This window comes from Plecotus auritus (assembly GCF_963455305.1).
Source record: "Plecotus auritus genome assembly, chromosome: 3".
Classification (NCBI taxonomy): Eukaryota; Metazoa; Chordata; class Mammalia; order Chiroptera; family Vespertilionidae; genus Plecotus; species Plecotus auritus.
In genome coordinates, this window is record NC_137772.1 from 187,504,080 (window position 1) to 187,524,878 (window position 20,799).

Consider the following 20,799-nt stretch of genomic DNA (forward strand, 5'->3'; position numbering starts at 1 on the left):
CTGTGAAATATCAATAAAATATATTTAAAAAAAAAAAAGTAGGTTTACAGTTGTGAGTACACGAAGCACAGAGTAAATAAAGATACTGCAATAATCATAACCTGCATTTTCCATATGAACAACTGTAAACCTACTTTTGCCTGCCCCTGTATATTAAGGATAATAGAAGCCAGGTTTCTCACTTTCAGGAAAGGAAGTTGCAGATATGACAAGGGCAAAAACTGGAATGCTGTGGTGTCAGATTAGAACTGGATATATCTGTATGAAAGACTCATGATTTTTAGATACAGAGGCAAATTGTAAATGTACATATTTGTTACTGGAGAGCCAGCCAAGTCACAGGAAGCTGGCTCTCCCCTCCTTGGCTCTTGTCAGCTATCGAGAAAGAATTCAGATGATTGACAGAAAGCAGTGTTGAAACAAAGCAAGCAACTGCCATCTGACCCAGTTATCCCACTTCTAGGAATATATCCTAAGAAACCCAGAATAGCAATCAGAAAGAATATATGCACCCCTATGTTCATAGCAGTGCAATTTACAATAGTTAAGATCTGGAAACAGCACAAGTGCTCATCAGTAGATGAGCGGATAAAAAAGCTTTGGTGCATTTACACCATGAAATATACTATGAAGCAGTAAAAAAAGGATCTATTACCCTTTGAGACAGCATAGAAGGACCTAAAGAGCATTATGCTAAGTTAAATAAGCCAGAGAAAGACAAGTATCACATGGTCTCACTCATATGTGGAATCTAATGAACAAAATAAACTGATGAACAAAATAGATCCAGAGACATAGAAGCATGGAACAGATTGTCAAATCTCAGAGGGAAGGCGAGGATAGTTGGATGGTGTTAAAAGATCAACTAAAGAACTTGTATGCATATATACATAACCCATGGACACAGACAATAGGGTGGTGAAGGCCTGGGGTGGAGGGTAGGAGCTGGCTAGAAGAGGTCAATGGGGGGGAGGGGACATATGCAATACTTTCAACAATAAAGCAAAACAAACAAATTTATTAATAATACACTTGGCATAAAGCACAAGTGGACAACTCAGCTTATCTGGGTGTCCACCTGGTGGGGGTTCAAAGGTTTTATACTTTTCCCCCCTATAGGTTTCAAGGTTCCCCTGCCAGGTAGACTACATTTCAAGGTCCCCCTTTTACATTGTTGTGGCTTTTCCCAGAGTTTATGAGAACATCTGGTGATTTTATCTTGGCAAGTCCCAAGCCTGCTGACTTCTTTGTTCGGTGGGTGAGATAAATTCCCTCCCTTACCCTTACCCTCCTCCTGCCCTAACAGCTATCTTTCTTGCCTAACATCCCCCCTCAAGTGATACCATCAAATGCTTTTGGGGTCTTGCTATTTGTCCCTCAGGCTTCATTTGACCCACCTCCAAATCCCACCTTCAGGGCCCCAGTCAGTGCCTCTTCCTCTGTGGACTCTTCCCTGTTGCCCTGCTGCAGGTCTTTAGCACACTGTACATGCTGGGAACCATCACTTCTCAGCTGGTATCACAAGCAGTGATGTCTCTCCTGAGGGCAGGAGCAGGCCTCACACCACTGAGGCCAGAGAGTGCATGTGGAAACTCTGCCCATCAGCATGGTTTGTTTGATCCACAAAACAAAGTAACATTTTTTTCATTAGTTGTAACCACTGAGAAATTTTACAATGAATTCCAGTCTTTAGGCTTCTCTAGAAAAACTGGAAGTTACACAGGCAGGAGGTCCTTACCAGAGCTATTTTGAATCTGTGTTTAACCAAGAAATTTTAGACTCTTGGAAATAATATGTATCTTATTCACAACTCACAGTATCAATGTATGCCTCATTCTCAAAATGATTGCTTACATGGGATATGTAAGTTCAGTCCCAAAAAACCAATGCATTAAGACCTACTGATGAAATGTAACGAATACATTTTCTGACTGCCTATTTCAGCACCCACAGAAACAACAGATGTTTTTTTTTTTTTCAATTACAGTTGACATTCAATATTATATTAGTTTCAGGTGTATAGAATAGTGGCTAGACATTTGGAACATTTACAAAGTGATCCCAAGTCTGGCACCATACACAGCTATTACAATATTATTGACTTATTCCCTATGCTGTACTTTACATCCCTGTGACTATTTTGTAACTGCCAATCTGTAGTTCTTAATCCTTTCACCTTTTTCACCCAGATCCCCAACGTCCCTCCCCTCTAGCAACCATCAGTTTGTTCTCTGTATCTATGAGTCCAGAAACAACAGATTTTATTCAATAATTCTATCAGGAGTTGTTTCCTGCATTCCTACCCATATAAAAAGCCATTGTACTCGAGGCAAACCCAGTTTGCAACCTAATCATTCCTAAGCAATGGTCAGAGGGTAAGAATTATGTAAGCCGAAGACACATTTCCAAAATTCCTATTTTACACCACAGAAATAGCAAAAGAAAATTTAAAAAAAGAGAGAGAAAATCTTTTTTTTTAAATAAATCTTTATTCAGATTATTACAATTATTTCTCCTTTTTCCCGCCATAGCTCCCCTCCACCCATTTCCCTCCCCACCTTCTGCCCTTACCTCCCCCCCACTGTCCTCATCCATAGGTGTATGATTTTTGTCCAGTCTCTTCATGAACCCCCCATACCCCTTTCCCCCTGAGAATTATCAGTCCACTCCCTTTCTATGCCCCTGATTCTATTATATTCACCAGATTATTCTGTCCCTCGGGTTTTTAATTCACTTGATTTTTAGGTTCACTTGTTGATAGATATGTATTTGTTGTTCATAATTTTTCTCTTTACTTTTTTCTTCTTCCTCTTCTTTAAGAATACCTTTCAGCATTTCATATAATACTGGTTTGGTGGTGATGAACTCCTTTAGCTTTTTCTTGTCTTTGAAACTCTTTATCTGCCCTTCAATTCTGAATGATAGCTTTGCTGGGTAGAGTAATCTTGGTTGTAGATTCTTGCTATTCATCACATTGAAAATTTCTTGCCACTCCCGTCTGGCCTGCATAGATTCTGTTGAGAAGTCAGCTGACAGTCGTATGGGTGCTCCCTTGTAGGTAACTAACTGTTTTTCTCTTGCTGCTTTTTTTTTTTTAATATATTTTATTGATTTTTTACAGAGAGGAAGGGAGAGAGATAGAGAGCTAGAAACATCGATGAGAGAGAAACATCAATCAGCTGCCTCCTGCACACCTCCCACTGGGGATGTGCCCGCAACCAAGGTACATGCCCTCGACCGGAATCGAACCTGGGACTCTTCAGTCGGCAGGCCGATGCTCCATCCACTGAGCCAAACCGGTTTTGGCTCTCTTGCTGCTTTTAATATTCTCTCTTTGTCTTTTGCTCTTGGCATTTTAATTATGATGTGTCTTGGTGTAGTCCTCTTTGGATTCCTTTTGTTTGGAGTTCTGTGGGCTTCCTGGACTTGTAAGTCTATTTCTTTCACCAGGTGGGGGAAGTTTTCAGTCATTATTTCTTCAAATAGGTTTTCAGTATCTTGCTCTCTCTCTTCTTCTGGCACCCCCATAATTTTGATGTTGGTACGCTTGAAGTTGTCCCAGAGTCTTCTTACATTATCTTCAACTTTTTGGATTTTTTTTTGTTTTGTTTTGTTTTGTTTTTTGCTTTTTCGGTTGAGTGTTTTTTGCTTCTTTGTATTTCAATTCTTTGACTTGATTTTTGTGTTCCTCTTGTCTGTTTTTGGGTCTCTGTATAATATTTTTTATTTCAGTCAGTGTATGTTTAATTTCTAGTTGGTCCTTTTTCATATCTTCGAGGGTCTCGTTATATTTATCGGCCTTTTCTAGGATATTCTTAAAAAGCCTTATAACCGTGGTTTTGAATTCTATATCCAGTCGTTTGTTTTCCTCCATTTCTTTCGTTTGTGATCTGATTCTTTGACGCCGCATTTTCACTGCTTCCCTGAGTTGGTAAGGCAGATTTGTGTGCTAGGTTTCCAATATGGCCCAGTGGGTCTGCCTCCCCAGTTAACCTGAGGTGGACACTCTTGGTGCACCCCTTTGTGGACTGTGTGTACAGCCTTGTTGTAATTAAGTCTTTATTGTTGTTGGTATCACTGGGAAGAATTGACCTCCAGGCCAGTTGGCTGTAAGGATCAGCTGCGTCTATGCTGGGAGAAGTTTGGTGCTGGAGACAGCCTTATAGGATTAGACTTGCCAAATTGCAATAGCCTCTGTGCTCAGCTTGGATGGGGTGGAGTCTCAGTCTTGGCTTCCCGCCAGCCTTGCCCTTGCGCGCACGTGCGTGCCTTCAGACCTCTGCCTTCCTGGCTCCCGAGTCTCTGCCCGAGAGTCCAGACTCCCCCCACAAGAGCGTGGGTCCCCAGGGGCTCGCCTGGAACTGGGGTCACTGCAGTCAGAACTGGGGCTCAGTGCAGTCAGGAGCCTCTGACTCCCTTCCACTAGGGAAAGCCTGTGGCAACCTCCGCAGCCTTTGTGAGCACTGGCGCGCGCGCGCTTTCAGTCCTCCGCCTTCCCCGGCTCCCGAGTCTCCGCCCGAGGGTCCAGACTCCCCCCGTAAGAGCTTGGGTCCCCAGGGGTTCGCCCGGAACTGGGGTTCAGTGCAGTCAGAACTGGGGTTCAGTGCTGTCGGGGGCTTCCTTCCCCCTTCCGCCAGAGAAAGTCAGCCAGGCTCTCAGCCGCCCTTCCTCTCTGCGCGCACAAAGACCCTTTGCCGTACCTCCAATTCTCTGTGAGCTTTTCTCTTTCCTTCTAGTTGTAGAATTTTCACTCAGCCAGCTTTCCTGTGGTTCTGGATGGTGTCCGTTCTGTCTTTTAGTTGTAGTTTTGAAATTGTTGTGCGAGGCAGCAGTTTAGGTGTTTACCTATGCCGCCATCTTCTTTTAGCATCCAAGAAAGACTTGATATAGGCTTTTTCTGTATTAACTTACTTTCAAAGAGCCATATTATGAACACTGCATATCTCATTATGGCAAGTGCGAACTTTCCTATCTTTTAAAGGAACTTTGAGCCATCTTCACACTTCATTGGCCACATATTTTTTCAAGGACCATTTACAAACACACACAAAAGTCTTCAACTGGTAAATGTTAGATGTGCATGGGAACCTACCCATCAATGGCCCTTCCATCTCAATGTGCTAATAAGCTTTTGTGATATTCCAATAAGTCAACCAAATCTATTTACATTATCAATCACCATTTCAAATATATGTCACACAATTTGGTAGAAAGCATTTAAAAGGTTACAAATTTAGGACAGAGTATGTGAAAGTTGCCCAATACTTTCTGAATTCGGAAGGAATGCTACCCATCCTCTATTTGATCCTCACCTCAGGTCTTACCTTGATACAATTAAGCACTTTTGAAGAGAGAAAATTCCTGTCAAAAATCGTTACCTAACTTGAAGTTCTATCGAACTATATAGAAACAATCCAAAGTTTTTCCATCTCAGAAATCAGCCTGCCTGTTTAAATGGGGAAATTGTATAGTATATGAACTATTATCTCAGTAAAGCTGTTTTGTGTGTGTTTTAAGTCAGCCTGTCAATTTTGTTTTAAACTACAATTTATTACTTTAGTTTGGTGTTAAGCCCTTTCAAATAAGCCCTGTTCCTTTTCCAACACCGTTAGCATAATATTAAAAAATTGAACTAGAAGGTTGTATCGTCAATTTTCATCCCAGCTTTTTTATGACTACCAGCACTATGTTCTCCTAGAATAAGGTTCCTTCAGTCATAACAACAAGCAAACACTCTGAGAAATGCGACAACTTACGAAAAGGATGGAGCTCTGAAAAGAAAGCTTTTGCTTGAGGGATAGCTGAGGACAGGAATGCAATGAGCCACTGTGACCAGATCATAGCGTTGCCAGTTCAATGAACTTTTGCTTAACTAGGAAGGGCAGAGGAATTCATCATAAAACATACCATAAACCAGATGGCTACTAGCCAACTGCTCATAAAATAGAAAGTTCCTTTAGGTGATCCAAAGAACTGATCCAGAGGTTTTATTTATGCTATTGGAAGTAGGCAGAGACAATAGTTGGGAGATATGTCTGGGTGATTTACACCTTTATCTTACCAAAAGGCAACAGTTTCAAGTGCATTCCCTCGCCTCTCTGTCCTTAGAAATAAATTTTTAAAAATCTACCTAGACGAAACAGGCTACTACCATAACCAGGAAGCCAGGTGCACACACCCAAGGAATAAAGGAATGAGAGTGGAGTTCTGCTGGACATGAGTTCTCACACAGGGCAAGGAGCACTCTATGTTGACTCTCAAGAAATCTTTGGCAATGCCTGGTATTTAGGGAGGAGAGGGCTGAACATCCTACAGCTAATACATTTACATCCTTTAACTTCTCATAACACAGTTTCTATTTTTTTGGTACTTTTGAGAAATGATTCAATTGAAAAGTGCTTTTAACTATAACTCTAAAAAATGTATTTGTTTTATGTAACAGGTATCCTTTCATTATAACTAGTTATTCACATCACTTCTAATTTTTTTTTTTAAGACAAAGTTACATTTTTAAAAATCTCTACCATGGGTGGGGTACAAGGGGGGAAAAACCTTCAGTAAAGCAAAGGGATTAGCTATCTGATAACATGTTTAACCTGACCTACATAACAACTTGAGCCTTTCCCTTTCTTTTCTAAGTTTCCTCACACACTCCAGCTCTTCCCAGCTCTTTTCTTTAATACTACATTCTAAAACTTTCTGTCTACACTTTTAAGACGGAAGAGAACCTGAAACCTCGGTAATTTACTGTGTTAGCTTGCATTAGATCTTGCTTAGCCACAAACAAGTTACCCTACAACTAAAAAGTGAGGCTCAGGTGAGCAGTAATAGTTTGAATACAAATAACTCTTTATAGCTGGAATATTTAAAATAATTTCCCCTCTTCCTGGTAAATTTCACACACATGAAAATAATTCTAATTCTTAGGCTAAATTCATTTCTTAGCTACTGTGAAACAGTCTGGCCTTTACAAAGAAGAAAACTTTCATCACACTGTAGTCTTCAGGAAGGTCATTTCGTTTATGTGAATTAGTATTTTTATGCATCTGGGCCCACTCTGGGTTCTTTATGGGTGTAATTAACTTACTCGCCTTCTCAGTGCTTTATTCTAGGAAAATGGGAACAACTTGACACTGTTGAAGATAATTGACATTTAGAATATTATTAACTTGTGAACAGGGTTCAAATTTATTCTAATTCAAAAACCTACACAATGTGACAAGGCACCATATGGTGCTTCGACAGAATTTTGTCTGTGTACTGCATGTAAGTCATGGAGTAGCGAATAAGATTTTTAAAAACTAAATATAATGGTGAATGACAGAAAATTTTTGTTTTGAGGAGAGCAGCTTCACTTCTTGAAAGTGTGGTAAAAGTGCTTAAGAGACCCGGCTCAGAATCAGTCAGGCCTGGGTTAAAATCCTGCCTCTACTAATTTACAGCTTGGGGCAAGTTGAGTCTCATGATCTCCCTAAGGCAGCTTCTTTATAAAATCAGGACAATGGAAGTATTTGGTAAGGTCCTGAAGGATTAAATTAAGTAATACATGTATAGCTTGGTACATTTACATATTCAGTACTCAGTAATGCTAGCTATAAATTTTATTTACACACATACACACACACACAAACACACACACACACACGGTGTTTGTGTGTATTTTAACTGGTAATTGGAATTGACCTGAGCCCTTTTGAAGATATATAATAAAACTAATGTACCAAAATTTTTAGCAGATCCCTGTGGTATTCATTTGAGTAGAACCAGCAGTTTTCACATTCTCAGATGTTTGCATTTGCTCCAAAAATCATGTAAAGAAAACTGAAAAATATATTTTTTTAATTTTTCAATAACAGTCTGCATTCAATGTTATTTTGGATTAGTTTCAGGTGTATAGCATAGTGGTCAGACAATCACCTACTTTACAAAATATTCCCTCTGATAGTTCCAGTACCCACCTGGCACCATACATAGTTATTACAATACTAGAGGCCTGATGCACGAAGATTCGTGTAAAAATGGGCCTTCCTTCCCCTGGCGGCCGGCACTGCCTTCACTCTGGCCGGAGCTGCCTTTCCACTCTGGCTCAGAGCTGCCTTTCCACCTTCCCATGCTGCCCAGAGGCCCAGAGTGGCTGGGCTGGTGCGGAACAACTCCAGCCGCTCAGTGCCTGCATATGCAAATTAACCCACCATCTTTGTTGGGTTAATTTGCATACTCACGCCTGATTGGCTGGTGGGCATCGCGAAGATATGGTCAATTAGCATGTTACTCTTTTATTAGTGTAGATCAGTGGTTGGCAAACTCATTAGTCAACAGAGCCAAATATCAACAGTACAATTGAAATTTCTTTTGAGAGCCAAATTTTTTAAACTAAAACTTCTTCTAATACCACTTCTTCAAAACAGACTCACCCAAGCCATGGTATTTTGTGGAAGAGCCACACTCAAGGGGCCAACGAGCCGCATGTGGCTCGTGAGCTGCAGTTTGCCAACCACAGGTGTAGATTATTGATTATATTCTCTATGCCGTACTTTATTATTATTTTTAAATATGTCTTTACTGATTTTAGAGAGGAAGGGACAGTGAGAAACATCAATTGGCTGTCTCCTGCATGCCCCCTACTGGGGATCAAGCCCACAACACAGGCATGTGCCCTGATGGGGAATCGAACCATGACCTCTTGGTGCATGGGACTATGCTCAACAGACTGAGCCATGCAGGCCCACCAGGCTCCTATGCTGTACTTTATATCACCATGACTATTCTGTAACTACAAACCTGTATTTCTCAATGCTTCAACCTTTATCACCCAGTCTCACAACACCCCTCCCCTCTGGCAACCATCAGTCTCTTCTCTGTATCTTTGAGGGTGTTTCTGTTTTGTTCATTTACTAATATATTGTTCTTTAGATTCCACATATAAGTGAAATCATATGTTTTGTTTTTTTTTTTTGACTAACTTATCTCACCTAGCATAATATGCTCTAAACCAGTGGTCGGCAAACTGCGGCTTGCGAGCCACATGCGGCTCTTTGGCCCCTTGAATGTGGCTCTTCCACAAAATACCACGGCCTGGGCGAGTCTATTTTGAAGAAGTGGCGTTAGAAGAAGTTTAAGTTTAAGAAATTTGGCTCTCAGAAGAAATTTCAATCGTTGTACTGTTGATATTTGGCTCTGTTGACTAATGAGTTTGCCGACCACTGCTCTAAGACCCTTCCATGGCAAAGTGAACTTATATTAACATATTGTATAAATTCCCTGTTAGCCTTTTGGACATTTTGTATGTGACCAGTGTCTTTATTTTCAGAGAAAGTGAGATACCTTTTTGCTCTTTTGGATGTTTTGCATTTCACCAGGTCTCTTCATTTTTCAGCAAAAGTGAAATATCTTTTCTAGACACACAATTCTGTCACACATCATTTCACTGTATCATCTACATATCACATACATGTTCTTTTCCATTGTGAAAATGACTTTTTTCAGGACGTTACTGCTCTCCGGTGATGCAGGTAGGAATATGCAGTAGTGGTCTTTGAGGCATTTCTTCTCATCTTGGAAGACATTAAATTCTCACTTGCTTTATAGAAATGGCTTGGAAATACATAACATCTAATAACATTGGGACAACAGTAGTAACCATTAGGACATCAGACCAAGTTGAAAAAGAAAAACGTTATCTGCTCTTAAAATAATGTTGAAAACGCTGTACTTTACTCATGTTAGCCTTCACTTAGCAAATTCCTTAAGCGTGCTTGTAATTGTTCCATTGCTCACAGCAGATAAAAAGCCACAGATTAGGAAAGAAATGAGAGGGACTCTGGAGGGGAGGAGTTACAAGAGTGTGTAGCTTTTAGATATTAACAGGAATTATCTAACAACCTGACATGACAAATAGAAAAAAAATATGACACCACCCATTTCAGTAATGAACATTTATAATTACATCCTTGTCATAAAAAATGTTATGCCCTGCCAGTGTGCCTCAGTGATTGAGTGTGGACCTATGAACCAGGAGGTCACAGTTCAATTCCTAGTCACAGCACATGCCTGGGTTGTGGGCTCGATCCCCAGTAAGGGGCATGCAGGAAGCAGCCGATCGATGATTCTCTCTCATCACTGATGTCTCTATTTCTCTCTCCCTCTTCCTTTCTCTCTCTAAAATAAATAAAAAAATACTTTCTTTTTTAAAAAAGATAAAGGATCTTAAAGTTCTCTACAAATCAAAGTGGTTGGTAAACAAAGGATTTTCTTTAACTACTGACACTAATTATGATGGTTAAGATGACCATCAACAAGATTGGTTAAGTATAGGCTTTCTCAGGTTGGCACTATTAACATTTTGGGCTGGATAATTCCTTTTTGTGGAGGCTGTTCTGTGCATTGCAGGATGTTTAGCAGCACCCGAACCTCTCCTCCTCTCTAGATACCAGTAGCTCCAGACATTGCCAAATATTCCTTAAGAGTCATGCCCAGGATGAGAACCACTGGTTTTGTTAAGTGTATTTAAATTACTTACCGGACTGGCATAAAATACGCACTTTGAAAATGTAGCACTCAACATAGGATTTTATTCACTCACTCAGAATTTCACAGACACCTAATATGAACCAGGAACTCTTCTGGGTGTTGAAGAAATAGTGGGGAACAAGATAGGTATAGTCCTGCTCTCATGATACCAACTAACACAGAGGTTCATCTTCTTGTTAACGTGATTCAACAAATCACTACAAGAGGCGATGAAGAAAGAGTCTCTGTATACACAGCTCTCAACTTGGTGAACTTGGGGAACTGAAGGCCTCATGCCAACTCATTTCTCTATTCTTAAATAAGTTTGATCCCACGCTCTGCCTCCACCTGTTCCTGTCAAGATAGCAGCCCACGGTGACCCAGTTGCTGTAGCCACTAGTGCAAAGGGCGCAGGCCTGCCACCCTACTTCTAAGGTCTGTGCAATGCTCACTTTCACCACCCACCACAATCACATTCCTCCCTGTCCCAGAGACCAGCTGTCCAGACCAGGTTCTAGGCCTAGAGTCCTGTGGCCTAAGCCCGGCAGTGTCCACACTGGGAATTTTGATTGTACCCTTCTTTCGCACAAGAGAATGCAGCAGGCAAAGCCTTGGTTCTCATGGGGTTTAGTGTCCTGGGGTGGGGGCGGGGGTGGAAGTGGGGGACAGGAAATAAGATAAAAAATCCAGAGTTAGTACCCTAGCTGGTTTGGGTCAGTGGATAGAATGTCGACCTGCGAACTGAAGGGTCCCAGGTTCATTTCTGGTCAAGGGCACATGCCCAAGTTGTGGGCTCGATCCCCAGTTGGGGGTGTGCAGGAGGCAGCTGATCAATGATTATCTCTAATCATTGATGTTTCTCTCTCTCTCTCTCTTTCCCTCTTCCTTCCTTTCTGAAATCAATAAAAATATTTTTTTTTTTATAAAAGGGTAAGATAGTGGTAAGTGTTATAGTGAAAAATAAAACACAGTAAGCAGTTGAGGTGTGGGGCTTCCAATTTTAAATGAGGTGGCCAGGAACGGACCTCAGTGAGAAGGTGCAGTGAAGTGAAGACATGAGGCAAATGAACTCAATATTTTTTGAACACAGAAAGTAAAGTTTCAAGTGACTGAAATTTTGTATTAGTCAAGCCTTTCAGGTCCACAATAAAAAAGCGGTGTCACTTAACACATGAGCAAAGAGAAAATATTAGAAAAAAAATTAATAAAGGGAAATTCTTTTCTTTTTTAAAATTTTTATTTATTGGTTTTAGAGTGAGGGAGAAAGAAACAGTGATTTGTTGCTCCACTTATTTATGCATTCTTCGGTCGATTCTTGTATGTGCCTTCACTAGGGATCGAACTCACAACCTTAGCGCATTGGGATGACGATCTAACCCAGTGGTCGGCAAACTCATTAGTTAACAGAGTGGCAAACCGTGACTCACGAGCCGCATGTGGCTCGCAAACCACAGTTTGCCAACCACTATTCTAACCAACTGAACTACCCAGCCAATGGAGAAATTATTTTCTTAATCTATTTTTGGGGGGATATTTTGAACAAAAGAAAGTAAGCAGAGAAGAAACCAAGATGGCGGCATAGGTAAACACCTGAAATTGCTACCTCCCACAACCACTTCAAAACTGCAACTCAAAGACAAAACGGACATCATCCAGAACACAGGAAGGCTGAGTGGAAATTCTACAACTAGAAGGAAAGAGAAAAGCACACTGAGACTCGGAGGAGCTGCGGAAGTAAAGTGCAGAGGGACGGAGGCGCACGCTTGGAAAGGACTGGCAACTGAGTATGCGGTTGTCTTTTTTCAATCGGGAGCGAGACACAAGCTCCCGACTGCTCTGAACTCCAGTTCCGAGTGAGACTCTGGGGACCTAGACTCATACGGGGAGAAACTGGACTGTGTGGCATCGGGCAGAACTCAAGGGCGGCTTTCTCTCAGAGGTGCTTGCAGCGATTACTGTGGGACACTGAGACCCGGGGCCGCTTAGGGCAGGGCTGAGGATCAGCCATAGCTGTTTGCTCCGCCCTGTTAATTCCCTAAGACCCCGCCCCACCCAAGCTGTGTGCAGAGGCCTTTGCATATGAATTGTCTGGCCCTTTGCAATCTAAAATTACCTAATAAACTGCAACTGGGTCAGAGAGACCCAGAACATCTAAAAGAAGGCCCAAGGCCCCACAGCAGCTGGCATTGCTTCACAGCTGGGCCTAATCTGGGCACCTCCAAACCCCAAACCCCAAACAAAGAAGAGGAATCTGCAGATCTCTCTGTACCTCCTGCTGGATGGCCTCAGGCAGAAGCTAAATTAGCACCTCCATTGAGATCCAAGAGCCAGTGTACCCAGTGGTCAGAGTGGGACCATCCAGATTACAACTCCTCAGATTGTCCTGTGGGTCGGCAATGCCCGTCTGGCTGAGGATGACTTCCGAACCTAAACGGCAGTCGGGCATCCCTCTCACAATCCAGGACTGCTGGCTCCCAAATGCTTGCCTGCCTGCCTTCCTGATTGCCCCTAACCGCTTCTGCTGGCCAGCTTGCCAGCCTGATCATCCCCTAACCACTCCCCTACCAGCCTGATTGATACCTTAACTGCTCCCTGCCAACCTGATTGCCCCTAACTGCCCTCCCCTGCAGGACTGGGTCCCCACCAACTTCCTTTCCCTGCAGGCCTGGTCGCCCCCAACTTCCCTCCTCTGGCAGCCAGGTCACCCCTAACTGCCCTCCCCTGTAGGCTTGATCACCCCCAACTGCCCTCCCTTGCAGGCCTGGTCCCTCCCAACTGCCTTCCCCTGATGGTCTGATCGCCCACAACTGCCCTCCCTTGCAGACCTGGTCCCTCCCAACTGCCCTCCCCTGCTGGACATCTTGTGGTGGCCATCTTGTGTCCACATGAGGGCAGCCATCTTGTGTGTTGGACTGATGGTCAATTTGCATATTACTTTTTTATTAGATAGGATAGAGGCCAGGTGCACGGGTGGGGCCAGCTGGTTTGCCCTGAAGGGTGTCCCAGATCAGGGTGGGGGTTCCCTTGGGGCATGAGGTGGCCTGGGCGAGGGGCCTGTGGTGGTTTTCAGGCCGGCCATGCCCCCCAGTGACCCAAGCAGAGGCCCTGCTATCTGGGATTTATTTATCTTCTATAATTGAAACTTTGTATCCTTGAGCGGAGACCAGGGTGGGCAGAAAGCATGGCTTCCTCCATTGCCGGGGAAACCCAAGCCTTCTGCTCACTCCATGGCCACAGCCATCTTGGTTGGGTTAATTTGCATACTGTCTCCTGATTGGCTGGTGGGTGTGGCTTGTGGTGTAGCAGAGGTACGGTCAATTTGCATATTACTCTTTTATTAGATAGTATGCTGAAAGGTATTCTTTAAGAAGAGGAAGAAGAAGAAGGTAAAGATAAAAATTATGAACAACAAATACATACCTATCAACAAGTGAATCTAAAAATCAAGTGAATAAAAAATCTGATGAACAGAATAAACTGGTGAATATAATAGAATCAAGGGCATAGAAAGGGAGTGGACTGACAATTCTCGGGGGGGGGGGGGGAAGGGGTGTGGGGGGTGTGGGAAGAGACTAGACAAAAATCATACACCTATGGATGAGGACAGTGGGGGTGGGGTAAGGGCAGAGGGTAGGGTGGGAAGCGGGTGGAGGGGAGCTATGGAGGAAAAAAAGAGGAACAACTGTAATAATCTGAACAATAAAGATTTATGTAAAAAAAAGTAAGTAAGCAGATATAAACTATTAAACGTTTCCAAAGTCATAACAAAGCCTTCCCCCCCCCCCCCCCCCACCACCACCACCACACACACACACACACTTGGGCCATAAAATAACACTGACAGGTCAGAGGAAGAGCTAGAGGTAAAGGTCCCTCCCTCTCATGCCCCTACCCAGGAGCATCCATTCCCCTGCTGGAAGGAGGAAGCCCAAAAGGCTGCTGGACTCAGGTTGCTGTAGTAGGCATCCTGGCCCTGGAGCAGGCTGCCTTGGTGGTGATCTCCTGCTGCAGCCCCATCTTGATGCCATGAGATTCTGGTACTCCAAGTTCTGCCACTCAGTGCCAGCACTAATGTCACACAGCAGGACTTGATACTGCTGATCAGTGCCAAGTTGGCTCCAAAGCGAGCCTCCGGTTCCGCCAGTGTGTCTTCCAGGCTGCTTTATGCTGAGCTGAGACTGCAGCTTGATCTTCAGACCAAGGAGGGTGAGGTGCAGGTCAGTGACCTGTTTTGATAATCTGCAGTTGTTCTGTGTGGCCAGCGACCTCCCGGTTCAGCTCCTCAGTCTGGCTGGAAGGATGCTGAAGTTTGGTTCACCAGTCAGACTGGGGAGTTTGGACAACCTCATATTGCTTCTCATGTGATTGAAGGTCCTGGCTAGGTCATGACCTCCCACCTGGCCCCTCAAAGCCCTGATCTCCTCCTCATGGTTCTGCTTCAGGCCTTCAATCTGCATCTCCAGATCAGCTCTGGAAAGGGTCAGCTTGTTCAGGCTTGCCCAGGCCGTTGATGTCAGCCTCCACGTTCAGGCACATGCAGGGCCTGCTCTGTCTCAAAACTTGGTTCAGAAGTCATCCTCAGCCAGAAGGGCATTGCTGACCCACAGGACAATCTTGAAGTTCTCAATGGTGGCACCAAGAATCTTGTCCCATGGCACCTCAATGGTCTGGTAGTAGTGGCGGGCCTGGGCCCCTGCTTCTGGTACCAGTTACAGATCTTCATCTCCAGGTCACGGTTGGCTGCCTCCAGAGCATGCACTTTCTCCAGGTAGGAGGCCAGGTGGTGGTTGAGGTTCTGCCTGGCCACCTTCTCATTGCCCACCAGAAGCCTATCAGACCCAGCCAGGGTGCCCACATACTAGGTGTACCGGTTAATAATGGCGGAAATTGTAATCAAAGAAAACAAGATAATTTCAAGAGAAACATCAAAAGTGCTTTATTCAAAGTAATGTCCATTGCTAGCTACACATTTCCCCATCTTTCAGGTAATTTTTGGATACCGTCCCAATAGAACTTTTCTTGTTTTGAGGCAAACCATTCAGAGACCCAATTTTCCACTTCTTCGTATGTTTTGAAGTGCTGTTCAGAAAGTTCGTGTGCCATCGATCGGAACAAATGGTAATCTGAAGGAGCAAGGTCTGGTGAATACGGCAGATGGGTTAATAATTCCCAGGCAAGATCTTTTAACGTGTCTTTAACTGGTTTTGAAGTGTGTGATGGTGCGTTATCATGAAGCGAAATTACCTTGCCATGTATTCTGGCACATTCTGGTCATTTCACAATCGAAGTGTGGTTCTAATTGATTATTTGTTGTTGGTAGCGATCAGTATTAACAGTTTCACCTGGTTTTAGAAGCTCATAATACACCACACCTTCCTGATCCCACCAAACGCAGAGCATTGTCTTCTTTCTGAAGTTATTTGGCCTTGCAGTCAATGTTGATGGTTGACCTGTATCAACCCATAATTTTGTGCATTTGGGATTCTCAAAATAAATCCACTTTTCATCACCAGTCACAATTCGATGCAAAAAAGACTTTCTTTCGTGCCAATGAAGCAACATTTTACTAATGACTTTTCAGTTTTCCATTTGTCTTTTGTTCAGTTGATGTGGCACCCATTTTCCTTCCTTTAAAATCTTTCCCATTGCTTGTAAACGATTGAAAATTGTTTGCTGAGCAATGTTTAATCTTTCTGCAAGTTGTTTTTGAGTTTGACATGCATCATCATCCAATAATGCTTATAATTGTTGGTCTTGAAACTTTTTCGGTTGACCTGGACATTCTTTGTCTTTCACATCAAAATCATCACTTTTAAAGTGTTTAAACCAGCATTAACAAGTATCTTGAGATGGAGCATGTTCACCATAACCTTCCTGAAGTATACGATAACTTTTTCTTCAAAATAAAGTAATGAATTAAAACTTCCCACAAATGCTCTTTTTTTGGCACAAAATTGGACATTTTTAAGCGTAAAAATATCTATGATGTTAACACCTTCAGCAAATTTGATATATGAAGTTTTTGAAGCTTGTCAATACAACAAAATAGCATACATATCAAATCGCATATATATCAACATATGTGTAACTCCATCTATTGAAAAAAATCCGCATTATTAACTGGTATACCTAGTATCCACCTCCCTAGCTCCCAGAGACAGCTGAGGACACAAAGCAAGTGGAGGACACCGATATACCATGGCCGCCCAAGCCCCTGAGGATGCTGGGCACACAGGAGGCACCTCCCGCTCAAGTGCACAGTGCCACCACCCAGGCCCACGAAGGATGAGGCGGCTCATGACTGGCAATAGCTGGAGGAAGTCATAGCGAAAGAGGACTCAGAGACCCTAGTCGCAGGAACTGTGGTCGGCAGGAGTCACAAAGCCTATTTTCTGAATGAGTCACTATAACATTTGTAGGAACTAATTGTGAGACCCAAAACAAGGAATCAAAATAAAAATCCTCTTTCAAATGAAAAAGCATAAATTGTAGGGGGACCCAGGAATCTAGGCTAGAAATTGGCAATTAACAAAAAAATCTGTGGGAATGAGTATTCTGAAAGCAGGACTGTTAGTGCATCAGCAATACATGCTATTGCCAATTTAGTTTTCCTAAAGTTACCGAATGAGTCACCATCAGGACTGTAAGTAAGAGAAGTACCTTTCCTACCCTGCCAGCTCATCAGGGAGCTTTCATGACATTATATGATGACAGCTGCCCACTGAAAGTGGGGGTTATGTGAACATATTTTAATTTTCTATTCCCTTTTTTCTACCTTCCCAATGCCCACAATGTGGTTAAAGCAAATTTCCCAGGTTAACAAAAACATACAAGTTGGTCATTCAGTTCCAAAATAGGAAATGGGCATTAGTTCTTAATGAAAATGAGCTTAAACTGGGCACCACACTGACCTCAGAACAAAGACTGTATCATTGGCAGTTGCCTCCTTGCTTCCTCCTGAATCCTACCCTTCCCTTCTTTTCACTGTTTTCATAACCAGTGGCCTGAGTTTACCACTTTCTACGAAAGGACTACAGAGGGGCTCTAATTAGCACCCCAGTCAGTTCCCTAGTTCTTGCTCCCTAGTGGACAGCATCTCTGGGTATGACTACTCAAATCCAATTTTTTTTTAATGATAAGAGATATAAAATCTTTTTTATTTTTTTTATTTTTAAAAACTTTACTGTTGAGAGTATTACAGATGTCCCTCTTTTTTCCTCCCATTGCCTCCCTCCACCAGGTTCCTGCCCCAAATCAGGACTTCATCACCCTATTGTCTGTATCCATAGGTAATGTATATCCTATATAATAAAAGCCTAATATGCAAATAACCGAACGGGCAGAACCACCGGTGGAATGACTGGTCACTACGACACATACTGACCACCATGGGGTAGATGCTTAACACAGGAGCTGCCCCCAGCCCACAGGCCCCAGGCCAGCCAAGGTGGGTGCCAGCAGGGGGCCCCCGGATTGCCCCACAGAGGGAGGTGACCAGCAGCAGGGGGCGGGGCGGGCGAGCGGGTGGCACCAGGCCCGCCAAGGCGGGTGCCAGTGGGGGCCCCCTGATTGCCCCACCGATTGACCCACAGATCAGCCCTGATCGCCCGCCAGGCCTAGGGACCCTACCCATGCACAAATTTCGTGCACCGGGCCTCTAGTATGCATATAAGATCTTTGGTTAATCTCCTTCCACCCACCTACCCCCTTCCCTCTGAGATTCATCAGTCTGTTCCATGTTTCCATGCCTCTGATTCTATTTTATTCATCGGTTTGTTTTATTCATTGGATTTGTTTATTTTGATTTTAGATTCAGTGTTGATAGATATGTATTTATTGCCATTTTATTGTTCATATTTTTGTCCTTCCCCCTCCCTCTCCCCTCTCCCCTTTTCCTTCCTCCTCTTCTTAAAGAATACCCTTCAACATTTCATGTAATATTGGTTTGGTGGTGATGAGATCCTTTAGCTGTTTCTTGCCTGTGATCTTCAATTCTAAATGATAGCTTTGCTGGGTAATCTTGGTTGTAGGTTCTTACTATTCATCACTTTGACTATTTCTTGCCATTCCCTTTTGGCCTGCAAAGTTTCTGTCTGACATCAGGGCAGGAATTCGGGGGCGGCTTTCTCCCAGACAGGGGTGCTCGCAGGGGTCATTGAACCTGTGCTGGGACCTCCCCCATCGCAGAGCTGACTGGCAGCCATATCTGAGTTTCCATCAGCCTGGCTCATGCTGTTTGCTTGGCCCTGGTGATTCTCTGAGACCCCACCCCATCCAATATGCAGCCCCACCCAAGCTGTTTGTAGCTGCTTTTCTTTGTGAATGGCCTGTCCTGGCTCAGGATTCAGACTTTGCTAAAACCTCATAAATAAGCAGCAGTGTGCCCCATACTTATCAATAAGAGGCTCAAGACCCAGCACTAGCACCAGCCTACTTTGCCTCACAGCTGGGCCCCACTTGGGCACTTCCTAGCCCAACACAAATATCAGCCCTCTGCAAACCTCTCTGTAGCTCCTGATGGGTGGCCCCAGGCAGTGGTTGTCTTTGCACCTCCTGGGAGGCTCCAGAGTCAGTGACCTGGTGGACAGCTTCAAACCATACCAGATTACAACTCTAAACATCCATAATCAACACATTCAAGGGGCAGACTCAGGGAGCACCAAAGCCCCACTGAAGCAAGTCCTGCTCCTTAGGGGTGTCTCCTGCATAGCAGCTCTTCCACTGTAGACTCAATTGGTCCTCACAGCCAATTGACCTGGAGGCCAATTCCTCCCAGTGATGTCAAACAAGGCTCAACAATAACAAGACTGTGCACACAGCCCACACAGGGGTGCATGTAGAGTGCCCAGCTCAGGTAACTGGGGTGGCTGTGCCACTGGGCCCTATTGGACACCTATTACATAAGGCCACTCTACCAATTCCAGGAGACATAACAGCTCTACCTAATACATAGAAACAAACACAGGGAAGCAACCAAAATGCAGAGACAAAGAAACATGTTACAAATGAAAGAAATGGAAGCAAGCAAGCTCCTGGATACAAAGTTCAAAACAATGGTTATAAGATTACTCAAAGATCTTAATAAGAAGTTTAAGGAACCTAATGAGAGCTTCAAGGCACTTAGTGAGACCTGCAAGGATCTTAGTGAGAATGTCAAAGACAAAAAAAAAAAAAAAGTCAGAAATTAAGCACAAACTAACTGAAATAAAGAATAATTTACAGGGGCCCAGCCAGCATGGCTCAGTGGTTGAGCATTGACCTATGAACCAGGAGGTCATGGTTCAATTCCCGGTCAGGGCACATGTCCAGGTTGCAGGCTCAATCCCCAATGTGGGGCATGCAGAAGGCAGTCGATCAATGATTCTCTCTCATTGTTGATGTTTCTAAATCTCTCTCCCTCTCCTTTTTTCTCTAAAATCAATAAAAATATATCTTAAAAAAAAGAAGAAGAAGAATTTATAGGGATTCAACAGTGGAGCAGAGGATTCAGAGAATCAAATCAATTATTTGGGATATGAGGAAGCAAAAAACATCCAACCAGAAGAGCAAAAAGAAAAAAGAATCCAAAAAATATGAAGATAGTGTAAGGAGCCTCTGGGACAACTTCAAGAGTACCAACATTTGCATTATGTGGGAGCCAGAAGGAGAAGAGAGAGAGCAAGATATTGAAAACATATTAGAAGAAATAATGACAGAAAACTTCCCCTACCTGGTGAAAGAAATAGACTTACACGTCCAGGAAGCACAGAGTGTCCCAAACAAGAGGAAACCAATGAGGCCCACACCAAGACACATCATAATTAAAATATCAAGGGTTAAAGACAAAGAGAGAATCTTAAAAGCAGCAAGAGAAAAGCAGTTAGTTACCTACAGGGGAGCACTCATATGACTGTCAGCTGATTTCTCAACAGAAATTTTGCAGGTCAAACCCACTTTTTTATTACACTAAAAAGGTTTAGAGTGGGGGGGAAAAGCTATGACTAATTCTTTTAGTTAGAAAAATTAAAGTGATTTGCCAACATATACAAGTAGGATCCTAATATTACTATATAGTATTACATATAGACATGTACATGCATGTGTGAATATACAGACACATTCTATTATGCAGATATCCATTATAGTCCTTTTTTTAAAAATGGGGTAAAAAGAAATACAGTTTTGCCTGTTTTTGCAGAACACCTAAAAGGAGCAGGATTATTTTTTTCTAAATATATTTTATTGATTTTTTACAGAAAGGAAGGGAGAGGGAGAGTTAGAAACATCGATGAGAGAGAAACATCGATCAGC

The 20,799-nt window shown here is 43.1% G+C and overlaps 1 protein-coding gene and 1 pseudogene across 2 annotated transcripts in view; both read right to left on the bottom strand.

Annotated features, from left to right (window-relative positions):
* FGD4 (FYVE, RhoGEF and PH domain containing 4) overlaps positions 1–20,799 on the bottom strand; it is a 230,057-nt gene that overhangs the window by 196,871 nt on the left and 12,387 nt on the right. The window lies entirely within an intron of this gene.
* LOC308243336 (keratin, type I cytoskeletal 19-like) lies at positions 14,390–17,145 on the bottom strand (annotated as a pseudogene). Its single transcript has 2 exons — positions 17,131–17,145; positions 14,390–15,367 (listed from the first exon to the last, which is right to left on the bottom strand). The product of its transcript is annotated as a keratin, type I cytoskeletal 19-like (transcript).